The sequence below is a fragment of the Somniosus microcephalus genome, chromosome 1, assembly GCF_052327205.1.
Source record: "Somniosus microcephalus isolate GS21.2 chromosome 1, FLI_Smic_1.0, whole genome shotgun sequence".
Taxonomy (NCBI): domain Eukaryota; kingdom Metazoa; phylum Chordata; class Chondrichthyes; order Squaliformes; family Somniosidae; genus Somniosus; species Somniosus microcephalus.
The window spans coordinates 319154378-319168140 of NC_140987.1; positions in this window are offsets into that span (position 1 = coordinate 319154378).

Sequence of the window (13763 nt, forward strand, 5' to 3'; positions counted from 1 at the left end):
GTCATAATGCATGTGAAATCCATCTTCGCCGCCAGACATGGAATTCCCAGGATTGCCGTTAGCGACAATGGTCCGTGCTTCAACTGTAAGGAGTGGCAACAATTTGCAGCACATTATGACTTTCAACACATCACATCCACTCCTTTGTATGCTCAGTCAAATGGTAAGGCAGAGAAAGGTGTTCAAGTTCTCAAGCAGCTACTGAAGAAAGCGACAGAAAGCAAGTCTGATCCTTATCTCGCCCTGCTGAGCTACCGAGCGTCATCTTCGGACTCTGGTTCTTCACCTGCTGAACTCCTAATGGGTCGCAAGTTGATACCACGCTACCCTGCTATGCAAAAGTAAAGCAGAGTAAGGAACTGAAACAGAGACTTCAACTGTTAAAGCTGAAACAGAAATCATACTATGACAAGTCATCCAAAACTCTGAAACCATTAACAAGGGATGATGTTGTCAGGATTGAAGATCCAGATGCATGGAACAGGAAAGCTACAGTTCTTGAGGAAGTAGGACCAAGGTCATACACTGTTAGAACTAAGGAAGGACAGATTCTCAGAAGGAACCGCCGTCCCCTCCTAAAAACACATCAGACATACCTGTGCTGAGAAGATCCACACGTGAAGTAAAAAAGCCTGATAGACTTAATCTTTGAGTGCAAAGAAAAGTATATTGAAAATGTATTGACTGTTGAAGATGTTTATGTTGTTATGATTGATTGATAGTGATTGATACTGATTTTGTTTAACCTCAAAGAAAGGGGGATGTAATGATCAGTAACCTCTCATTCTGGAATGGTACACTAGGTGGTGCTGTATGTATATAAGAGTGGGCTAACCAGGATGCACAAGGCTACCCACAAGGCAGCAGTCAAGATGGAGGCCTCTACAGATACTGTACCTAGTCCACATGTGCTCAATAAAGTGTCTAGCAAAAGCTAGATGTTCTTAATAAAAACGACTAGTTATTAATGAACATAACAACAGGCACCTCCCACTCACTGACCCTACAGACACCGGCCACTCACTGAACCTACAGACAGACACCTCCCGCTCACAGGCCCTGCAGACAGACACCTCCCGCTCACAAACCCTGCAGACAGACACATCCCACTCACTGACCCAACAGACAGACACCTTCCACTCACTGACCCTAAAGACAGACACTTCCCGCTCACTGACCCCACAGACAGATACCTCCCGCTCACTGACCCTACAGACAGACACCTCCCACTCACTGACCTTACAGTCAGATCCCTCCCGCTCACTGACCCTAAAGAGAGACACCTCCCACTCACTGACCCTACAGACAGACACCTCCCGCTCACTCACTCTACCGACAGACACTTCCAATCACTGACCCTACAGACAGACACATACCACTCACTGACCGTACAGACACCCCACCTCTCACTGAAGCTACAGACAGATACCTCCAACTCACTGACCCTTCAGACAGACAACTCCCACTCACCGACCCTACAGACCAACACTTCCCACTACTCTGACCGTACAGAGAGACACCTCCCACTTACTGACCATACAGACAGGCACCTCCCACTCACTGACCCTACAGGCACCTCCCACTCACTGACCCTACAGACACCTCCCACTCACCGACCCTACAGACAGACACCTCCTACTCACTGACCCTATAGACACTTCCCACTCACTGACCCTACAGACAGGCACCTCCCGCTCACTGACCCTGCAGACAGATGCCTCCCAATCACTGAACCTACAGACAGACACTTCCCACTCACTGACCCTACAGACAGATACCTCCCGCTCACTGACCCTACAGACAGACACCTCCCACTCACTGAACTTAGAGACAGATAACTCCAACTTACTGACCCTACAGACAGACACGACCAAATCACTGAACTGACAGATAGAGTCCTCCCACTCAATGTCCCTACAGACAGACACCTCCCACTCACTGTCCCTCCAGAAACCTCCCACTCACTGACCCTACAGACAGAAACCTCCACTCACTGACCCTATAGACAGACACCTCCCACTCACTGACCTTACAGTCAGATGCCTCCCGCTCACTGACCCTACAGACAGACACCTCCCACTCACTGACCTTACAGTCAGATGCCTCCCGCTCACTCACCCTACAGACAGACACTTCCACTCACTGACCCTACAGACAGACACATCCCACTCACTGACCCTACAGACACCCCATCTCTCACTGAACCTACAGACAGACACCTCCAACTCACTGACCCTGCAGACAGACACCTCCCACTCACCGACCCTACAGACCAACACCTCCCACTCACTGACCGTACAAAGAGACACCTCCCACTCACTCACCCTACTGACAGGCAGCTTCGCCTCACTGACCCTACAGACAGACACCTCCCACTCACTGACCCTACAGGCACCTTCCACTCACTGTACTTACAGAGAGAAACCTCCAACTCACTGACCCTTCAGACCGACGCCTCCCACTCACCGACCCTACATACAGACAACTCCTACTCACTGACCCTACAGACAGACACCTGCCAATCGCTGCACTGCAGACAGACGCCTCCCACTCACTGACCCTACAGAGAGATACCTCCCACTCACTGAATTTACAGACATCTCCCAGTCACTGACCCTACAGACAGGCACTGTCGACTCACTGATCCTACAGACAGATACCTCCAACTCACTGACCTGACAGACAGACACCTCCCACTCTCTGAAACTACAGACAGATACGTCCCACTCACTGACCCTAGAAACAGATACCTCCAACTCACTGACCCTACAGAACCCTCCCACTCACTGACCCTACAGACAGACACATCCTGCTCAATGAACCTACAGACAGACACCTCTCTCTAACTGACCCAACAGACAGACACACCCCACTCACTGAACCTACAGACACCTCCCAATCACTGACCATACAGACAGACACCTCCCACTCACTGACCCTACAGAAATACTTTACCCACACACTGACCCTACAGAGAGACACTTCCCACTCACTGCCCCTACAGACAGACCCCTCCCTCTCACTGATCCTACAGACAGACACTTCCCACCCCCTGACCCTACAGAAAACTCCCAGTCACTGACCCTACAGACAGACACCTCCCACTCACTGACCATACAGACAGGCACCTTCCACTCACTAAACCTACAGACACCTCCCACTCACTGAACCTACAGACAGACACCTCCTACTCACTGACCATATAGACACCTCCCATTCACTGACCAAACAGACAGACATCTCCCGCTCACTGAACCTGCAGACAGACACATCCCACTCACTGACCCTACAGACAGACACCTTCCACTCACTGACCCTACAGACAGACACTTCCCGCTCACTGACCCTACAGACAGATACCTCCCGCTCATTGACCCTACAGGCAGACACCTCCCACTCACTGACCTTACAGTCAGATCCCTCCCGCTCAATGAACCTACAGACAGACACCTCTCTCTAACTGACCCTACAGACAGGCACCTCCCACTCACTGACCCTACAGACACCTCCCACTCACCGACCCTACAGACAGACACCTCCTACTCACTGACCCTATAGACACTTCCCACTCACTGACCCTACAGACAGGCACCTCCCGCTCACTGACCCTGCAGACAGATGCCTCCCAATCACTGAACTTAGAGACAGATAACTCCAACTTACTGACCCTACAGACAGACACGACCCAATCACTGAACTGACAGATAGAGTCCTCCCACTCAATGTCCCTACAGACAGACACCTCCCACTCACTGTCCCTCCAGAAACCTCCCACTCACTGACCCTACAGACAGAAACCTCCACTCACTGACCCTATAGACAGACACCTCCCACTCACTGACCTTACAGTCAGATGCCTCCCGCTCACTGACCCTACAGACAGACACCTCCCACTCACTGACCTTACAGTCAGATGCCTCCCGCTCACTCACCCTACAGACAGACACTTCCACTCACTGACCCTACAGACAGACACATCCCACTCACTGACCCTACAGACACCCCATCTCTCACTGAACCTACAGACAGACACCTCCAACTCACTGACCCTGCAGACAGACACCTCCCACTCACCGACCCTACAGACCAACACCTCCCACTCACTGACCGTACAAAGAGACACCTCCCACTCAATACAATACAATACAATACAAATCGCTTTATTGGCATGATAAGGTACATCTTATGTTGCCAAAGCATCAAAATACATTTATGGTTGAACACATAAACGCGGTTCCATTCATACAGTGTATAAACAGGTATATCCCTGAGTTTATAAATATATTTTCGCCTTGTTTATATATACTCTTGTCTTAGTTTACTGGTTGTCCCTCTGTTCATGGCAAGCTGTAACATAGTGTGCCGCCAGTGTTACACAGCTTCTCTCCTCCCCCAGTAGGAATGGGAGTTTTTGGTTGTCAGTCAGATTTCTGAATTCAGGGCATATTTGTGAGAATTTTTGATAGAAATTCTCTCTGATGCCCTGATATTTTCCACAGGCTGTGAGGAAGTGCATCTCTGTCTCAACTACTCCCTGACTGCAGTGAGAGCATATCCTGTCTTCTCTTGGCAGCCTGGTCTGCCTGTGTCTGCCTTTTTCGATCGCTAGGCTATGTTCGCTAAGTCTGTACCTTGTCAAGGTTCTTCTCAGTTTGTTATCCTTTACCATGGTCAGGTAATCAGCTATGTTGTATTGTCTGTTTAGGGCCAAGTAGCAATTGAGTTTGCTTTGGGTTTTTGTTGTTTCTGCCCAATATGACAGATATTTTTCCTTTTGCTTAGCGACGATTGTGTTGGGTCGAATTCTTTGTGTTACCCTGTCACTGTCACTGTCCCACTCACTCACCCTACTGACAGGCAGCTTCGCCTCACTGACCCTACAGACAGACACCTCCCACTCACTGACCCTACAGGCACCTTCCACTCACTGTACTTACAGAGAGAAACCTCCAACTCACTGACCCTTCAGACCGACGCCTCCCACTCACCGACCCTACATACAAACAACTCCTACTCACTGACCCTACAGACAGACACCTGCCAATCGCTGCACTGCAGACAGACGCCTCCCACTCACTGACCCTACAGAGAGATACCTCCCACTCACTGAATTTACAGACATCTCCCAGTCACTGACCCTACAGACAGGCACTGTCGACTCACTGACCCTACAGACAGATACCTCCAACTCACTGACCTGACAGACAGACACCTCCCACTCTCTGAAACTACAGACAGATACGTCCCACTCACTGACCCTAGAAACAGATACCTCCAACTCACTGACCCTACAGAACCCTCCCACTCACTGACCCTACAGACAGACACATCCTGCTCAATGAACCTACAGACAGACACCTCTCTCTAACTGACCCTACAGACAGACACACCCCACTCACTGAACCTACAGACACCTCCCAATCACTGACCATACAGACAGACACCTCCCACTCACTGACCCTACAGAAATACTTTACCCACACACTGACCCTACAGAGAGACACTTCCCACTCACTGCCCCTACAGACAGACCCCTCCCTCTCACTGATCCTACAGACAGACACTTCCCACCCCCTGACCCTACAGAAAACTCCCAGTCACTGACCCTACAGACAGACACCTCCCACTCACTGACCATACAGACAGGCACCTTCCACTCACTAAACCTACAGACACCTCCCACTCACTGAACCTACAGACAGACACCTCCTACTCACTGACCATATAGACACCTCCCATTCACTGACCAAACAGACAGACATCTCCCGCTCACTGAACCTGCAGACAGACACATCCCACTCACTGACCCTACAGACAGACACCTTCCACTCACTGACCCTACAGACAGACACTTCCCGCTCACTGACCCTACAGACAGATACCTCCCGCTCATTGACCCTACAGGCAGACACCTCCCACTCACTGACCTTACAGTCAGATCCCTCCCGCTCAATGAACCTACAGACAGACACCTCTCTCTAACTGACCCTACAGACAGGCACCCCCCACTCACTGAACCTACAGACACCTCCCAATCACTGACCATACAGACAGACACCTCCCACTCACTGACCCTACAGAAATACTTTACCCACACACTGACCCTACAGAGAGACACTTCCCACTCACTGCCCCTACAGACAGACCCCTCCCTCTCACTGATCCTACAGACAGACACTTCCCACCCCCTGACCCTACAGAAAACTCCCAGTCACTGACCCTACAGACAGACACCTCCCACTCACTGACCATACAGACAGGCACCTTCCACTCACTAAACCTACAGACACCTCCCACTCACTGAACCTACAGACAGACACCTCCTACTCACTGACCATATAGACACCTCCCATTCACTGACCAAACAGACAGACATCTCCCGCTCACTGAACCTGCAGACAGACACATCCCACTCACTGACCCTACAGACAGACACCTTCCACTCACTGACCCTACAGGCAGACACTTCCCGCTCACTGACCCTACAGACAGATACCTCCCGCTCATTGACCCTACAGGCAGACACCTCCCACTCACTGACCTTACAGTCAGATCCCTCCCGCTCACTGACCCTAAAGACAGACACCTCCCGCTCACTGACCCTACAGGCAGACACCTCCCACTCACTGACCTTACAGTCAGATCCCTCCCGCTCACTGACCCTAAAGACAGACACCTCCCACTCACTGACCGTACAGAGCGATACCTCCCATTCACTCACCCTACTGACAGGCAGTTTCGCCTCACTGACCCTACAGACAGACACCTCCCACTCACTGACCCTACAGACACCTCCCACTCACTTACCCCACAGACAGGCACCTCCCACTCACTGACCCTACAGACAGACACCTCCCACTCACTGGCCATACAGACAGGCACCTTCCACTCACTGACCCTACAGACACCTCCCACTCACTGACCCTATAGACACCTCCCACTCACTGATCAAACAGACAGACACCTCTGTTGTATCCGTGTGTTAATGGAGACACGGAATGCAGGAGTTGGTTTAACAGGTATTTACTGAACAAAGTCTGGAGGTGAACTAAATGATACAAGACGCTATACAGGCTTATATACCCGAGTGGTCACTACCGGTATTACAGTACACAGGGGCTCTTTAAGGTACATACTCTACAATTCCTCCCCTTTTAGATAATTAGTACATAACATTTTAAGTAATCATTAATTAACATGTTTACAAGAAAATAATCTACACATTTGCTGCAGTTAATCAATTATAAGTCAGTCTTTCTGGAGGCTTCCTGACTCGGTCCGGATAACGCCTCGGTGGTGCAGTAGTTTTCGGTGGTGTAGTAGATTCTTTTGGCAAGGTCGAATCGGCTTGAATGTCAGTGTCGGGTTCATCTGGTTCCAGTATCACCGGATCGGAGGTAGATACTATGGGTATCTCTGCTTCATCATTAGGCGTATAGAGTTGTGGTGTAGGCTGTCCCTTTTTGGATGATTCTATGATCTGGTCAGCATGGCGCCTTATTATGCTTTCTCCAATGTCCACGGTGTACATCAGCGGTCCTAGTCGTGTTAAAATAGTTCCAGGCTGCCATTTCTCGGTACGGTAGTCCCGGGCCAAAACTTGTTGACCTATCTGGAAGGTTCGAGTTGGCCTTTCATTCATGCCTTGAAATTGCCGGTTCCCTACGTCCCTTCTGATGTTTGGCTTGATCAAATCCAGCCGGCATCTTAGTCTTCTATTGAAAAACATCGTGGCAGGAGTTTGGTTTGTAACCACATGTGTTGCATTCCTGTACGCAATAAGAAGTTATCTACCTTATGTTGTAGATTTATGTCTTCATTACCCATGGCCTTTATGGCCTTCTTGAAGGTCTGGGCAAACCTTTCAGCTAATCCATTGGTGGCGGGATGTTATGGGGCGGACGTGTAGTGCTCAACCCCATTGTTTTTTAAGAACTTCCTGAATTCTTCGGACACAAATTGCGGTCCATTATCAGAACAGATCTGTTCAGGCAGCCCATTCCTGGCAAATCACAGAAATCACAGAAACCCCACAGTGCAGATAGAGGCCATTTCGGCCCATCGAGCCTGCACCGACACATATCCCACCTGATCCCCGTAACCCCATGTATTTAATCCCCCTAACACTAAGGGTCAATTTATCACAGCCAATCAACCTAACCCGCACATCTTTGGACTGTGGGAGGAAACCGGAGCACCCGGAGGAAACCCACGCAAACACGGGGAGAATGTGCAAACTCCACACAGACAGTCACCCGAGGCCGGATTCGAACCCGGGTCCCTGGCGCTGTGAGGCAACAGTGCTAACCACGGTCCTTAATACTGTGATGGTTTTTTCCATGGTGGTGGAGGACATCTTTATTACCTCCGGCCACTTGGAGTGTGCATCAACCGCGATTAAGAACATTGAGTCCATAAATGGACCAGCAAAGTCGATATGTACCCTTTGCCATGGAGATGAGGGCCACTCCCATGGATGTAGAGGGGCTTGTGGTGGGGCGTTTTGGACCTTCTGGCATCCTAGACAGCTCTTGGTCATTTCTTCGATGTCTCCATCGATACCTGGCCACCACACAAATGCTCTGGCTAGGTTCTTCATTTTCACTCCACCCAGATGCCCCTCGTGAAGCTCCTTTAGCACCTTATCCTGGAGTTTGGGTGGAATCACCACTCTGGATCCACACATCAAGGTTCCTCGGCACACTGACAGCTGTTCTCTTCTTTGCGAGAATTCTGGCAACAGTGGTTCGCCATGTGCTGACCATCCCTTCACCGTTAAATCGTAGACTCGTGAGAGAGTCAGGTCATTTCTCGTTTCTTTTTCAATGGTAGAATTTGTTACTGGTAGACATTCCACTATGGTTGAGTGGAACATCTCCACTGGGTCCACTGTAGGTGCCTCTTCTACCGTTGGCAACGGTAGGCGCGATAAGCCGTCAGCATTCCCATGCTGTTTTGATCCTTTGTATTCTATGTCATATTGGTGTGCCCCTAGGAAAAGGGACCACCTCTGTAGCCTTTGCGCTGTCATAATGGGAACGCCCTTTTTAGGGTTGAATATGGAGACGAGGGGTTGATGGTCAGTCAACAAGGTAAATTTTTGTCCATGTAGGTAATGGTTGAATTTCTTCACTCCCCACACCAGGCTGAGTGCTTCCCTGTCGATCTGGGCAGAGTTACGCTCAGCTGAGTTCAATGAGCGTGACGCAAAAGCTATCGGCCGCTCCGAGCCATCAGGGAATCTATGCGATAATACCGCTCCTACGCCGTAAGGGGATGCATCGCACACCAGTCTGATTGGCAGTGATGGGTTGTAATGAGCCAACACTTCCTTGGACGTGATCAAGCCTTTGCATTTATGGAAGGCACGTTTACAGTCTTCGCTCCATTTCCAAATTACTCCCATTTGTAGCAGTGCATTAAGAGGGTGCAGAACAGTTGACAAGTTCGGTAAAAATTTATGATAGTAATTTATCAATCCCAGGAACGACCTTCATTGTGAGACATTTTCAGGTGCTGGGGCTTTTATGGCCGCTTCAATTTTTTCAGGCGACTTATGCAACCCTTCTTCGTTAATTATATGGCCACAATACATAGTGGTTAGCACTGTTGCCTCACAGCGCCAGGGACCCGGGTTCGAATCCGGCCTCGGGCGACTGTCTGTGTGGAGTTTGCACATTCTCCCCGTGTTTGCGTGGGTTTCCTCTGGGTGCTCCGGTTTCCTCCCACAATCCAAAGATGTGCGGGTTAGGTTGATTGGCTATGATAAATTGACCCTTAGTGTTAGGGGGATTAAATACGTGGGGTTACGGGGATAGGGTGGGATATGTGTCGGTGCAGGCTCGATGGGCAGAAATGGCCTCTATCTGCACTGTGGGGTTCCTGTGATTTCCTGTGAACACGATATTTGTTTCTGGAAAAATTCGCACTTGGGGTGATTTGCTCGTAGGCCCCGTTCTCTCAGCCTAGTGAGCACCTGCTCCAAATTGGCAAGGTGCTTGTTGTCGTTTTCTCCTGTTACAAGGATGTCGTCTAGGTAGCATTGAGTCCCCGGAATCCCTTGCAGGACTTGCTCCATAGCTCTTTGCCAGATAGCTGGAGCTGATGCTACTCCGAAAACCAGTCGATTGTACTGGTACAGGCCTTTGTGTGTGTTTATCATGAGATACTTTTTAGAGGCCTCCTCAACCTCCATCTGTAGATATGCCTGTGCCAAGTCAATTTTGGTGAAACGTTTCCCTCCGGATAGTGAGGCGAAAATATCTTCTATCCTCGGAAGAGGATACTGTATCGTGTGAAGGATCGGGTTTACAGTCACCTTGAAGTCCCCACAGATACAAATTTTTCTCTGTTCTTCAGATTTATCATTATTCAACGTTTTCTTCATGACCGGGACGATGGGTGTTGCCCACTCGCTCCAATCAACCTTGGATAACACGCCTGCCTTTTCCAAATTCTCCAGCTCTGCCTCGACTGCTGGACGAATTGCGTATGGCACCGGCCTTGCCTTAAAAAACTTGGGAATTGCCGCATCTTCCACTTTTATTGAGGCGGTGACGCCTTTCAAGGTTCCTAGTTCCTGTTGAAACACTTCTTTGGCATTGGCCAAGATGTCTTTTAATCGTTCAGGTATGACGTCATCAGCATTTTTTTTCTTACTGGTCACCGTCAGTGACTGAATGGAGTGCCAGTCTAAACGTATCTTCCTGATCCATTCACGTCCCAACAGCAGAACGTATAAATACAACTTTTGTATTTCCTTGCCGTTGTATACAACAGGCACCCTTATTTTCCCTCTGGGGTATACTTTCTGCCCCGTATATGTCTTCAAGATAATGGATGTGTCTTTCAAATGTATATGCGGAAATAGCCGCTCGTAATCCCGTCGACTTATGATGGTCAGGGCTGATCCTGTATCTAGCTCCATTTTAACTGGGGACCCCGCTATCATGAGGGTAACCCAAATGGTCTGGTAATCTTCTTTGGCAATTACATTATGTAATTTGAGACAGCTTAGTCTCTTGTTTTCGGAGTCGCTAGCGCTCTTCTGGTCTTCGGAGCTACTGTCCGTCATCATTTGTACCTTTCTGTACTTTTCCTCATTGATTTTTTTCTGTCAGTGGATTTTTTGTTTCCAGATCGGCATACACGTGCAATGTGTCCCATCTTTCCGCATTGCCTGTATGCTTTGCCTTGAACCAGCAATCCCTCTGGTCATGGGTGGATCTGCCGCTGCGATAACATCTCTCAAAACCCCGTGTCATTTCATGGGTGCCGAAGTCCTGTGGCTTTTGCTGTATCTCTGCAGCTCCTCTTGCTGCTGCTTCGTATGATACAGCCACACTGAAAGCCTTGTCCAGTGTCAAATCTTTCTCAGAAAGTAGCCTTTTCTGTGTTCCTTCACTTAGGAGACCGCAGACGAATATGTCTCGTAGAGAATCTGCCAGTCCTGCCCCGAATTGGCAGTGCTTTGACAGCTTTCTTAATTCGGTGAGCTAATCAGCGTTACTTTCATTCTTGTGCTGATTCCTCCTGAAGAATTTGAATCGTTCCGCTATCAGCAGCGGTGTTGGGTTTAAGTGCTCCTGTAGGGTATCAACAATCTCCTTAAAATTCTTGTCCATCGGTTTGGCTGGAGTGATTAAGTTTCATAACAGCCCGTATGTCCTTGCGCCCATCAGATTTAGAAGTACCGATGCCTTTTTATCATCCTCTACTTCATTCGCTGTGCAATATACCTCCACTCTTTCCACATATGTGGTCCAATCCTCTATATTACTATCGAAAGCAGTAATATTGCCAGTCTTAGGCATCCTGAAAATCAAAAATGGTGCCTCCCGCACTTTCCTTTCTTCCCTGCTGAGAAAAAATGGCGCCTCCCGCGCTTTCCCGCCGCTGCCGCTGCTGACAACGCTGTTTTCCACGTTTTTTATTTACACAGATATTTTTAATAGTTGGAGACTCGTTTCCGCCGGACTCTCTGGGACTTTTCCCTCCCTCTGCTTGGTCCGAACGCCGACCTGCTTTGCTGCGCCGGCCATCTCCCGAGTGCTCCACCCTCCGTCTCTGTTTGCCTCCGTCTTCCGACTCGCTGCTCGGCATTGCTGCAGAGCCACCCGATCGAGCCCCAGCCCGCCGCCCAGGAAGGATTAGTGCAGTACCTGCCACCAGCCCGGCTAGCTGGTGAAACCACAGTTTTTTTTCTTTTTTTTTCTTCGACCTTCGTCTGAGGAATCGATCTCCTTGAGGTGCTGCCGAATTGCAGGTAAGTCCGTTTCCAATTCTTCACCACTGTTGTATCCGTGTGTTAATGGAGACACGGAATGCAGGAGTTGGTTTAACAGGTGTTTACTGAACAAAGTCTGCAGGTGAACTAAAAGATACAAGACGCTATACAGGCTTAAATACCTGAGTGGTCACTACCGGTATTACAGTACACAGGGGCTCTTAAAGGTACATACACTACAACCTCCCGCTCACTGACCCTACAGACAGACACCTCCCACTCACTGACCCTACAGACACCTTCCACTCACTTACCCAACAGACAGGCACCTCCCACTCACTGACCATATAGACACCTCCCACTCACTGACCCTACAGACAGACACCTCCCGCTCACTGACCCTGCAGATAGATGCCTCCCAATCACTGAACCTACAGACAGACACTTCCCACTCACTGACCCTACAGACAGAAACCTCCCACTCACTGACCTTACAGTCAGATGCCTCCTGCTCACTGACCCTAAAGACAGACACCTCCCACTCACTGACACTACAGACAGACACCTCTCGCTCACTCACCCTACAGACAGACTCTTCCACTCACTGAACCTACAGACAGACACATCCCACTCACTGACCCTACAGACACCCCACCTCTCACTGAACCTACAGACAGACACCTCCAACTCACTGACCCTGCAGACAGACACCTCCCGCTCATGCACCCTACAGACAGACACCTCCAACTCACTGACCCTTCAGACAGACACCTCCCACTCACTGACCCTACAGACACCTCCCACTCACTGTACCTACAGACAGAAACCTCCAACTCACTGACCCTTCAGACCGACACCTCCCACTCACCGACCCTACATACAGACAACTCCCACTCACTAACCCTACAGACAGACACCTGCCAATCGCTGCCCTACAGACAGACGCCTCTCACTCACTGAACCTACAGACAGAAACCTCCCACTCACTGATCCAACAGAGAGATACCTCCCAATCACATCACTACAGACAGACACATCCCACTCACTGACCCTACAGACAGACACCTCCCACTCACTGAATTTACAGACACCTCCCAGTCACTGACGCTACAGACAGGCACCGTCGACTCACTGACCGTACAGACAGATACCTCCAACTCACAGACACTACAGAACCCTTCCACTCACTGACCCTACAGACAGACACCTCCCGCTCAATGAACCTACAGACAGACACCTCTCTCTAACTGACCCTTTCAGTCACCTCCCATTCAAATTCAAATTCAAATTCAAATCGCTTTATTGGCATGATAAGATACATCTTATGTTGCCAAAGCATCAAAATACATTTATGGTTGAACACATAAACGCAGTTCTATTCATACAGTGTATAAACAGGTATATCCCTGAGTGTATAGATATACATTCACATTGTTTATATATACTCTTTTCTTAGTTTACTGGTTGTCCCTCTGTTCATGGCAAGCTGTAACATAGTGTGCCGCCAGTGTTACACAGCTTCTCTCCTCCCCGAGTA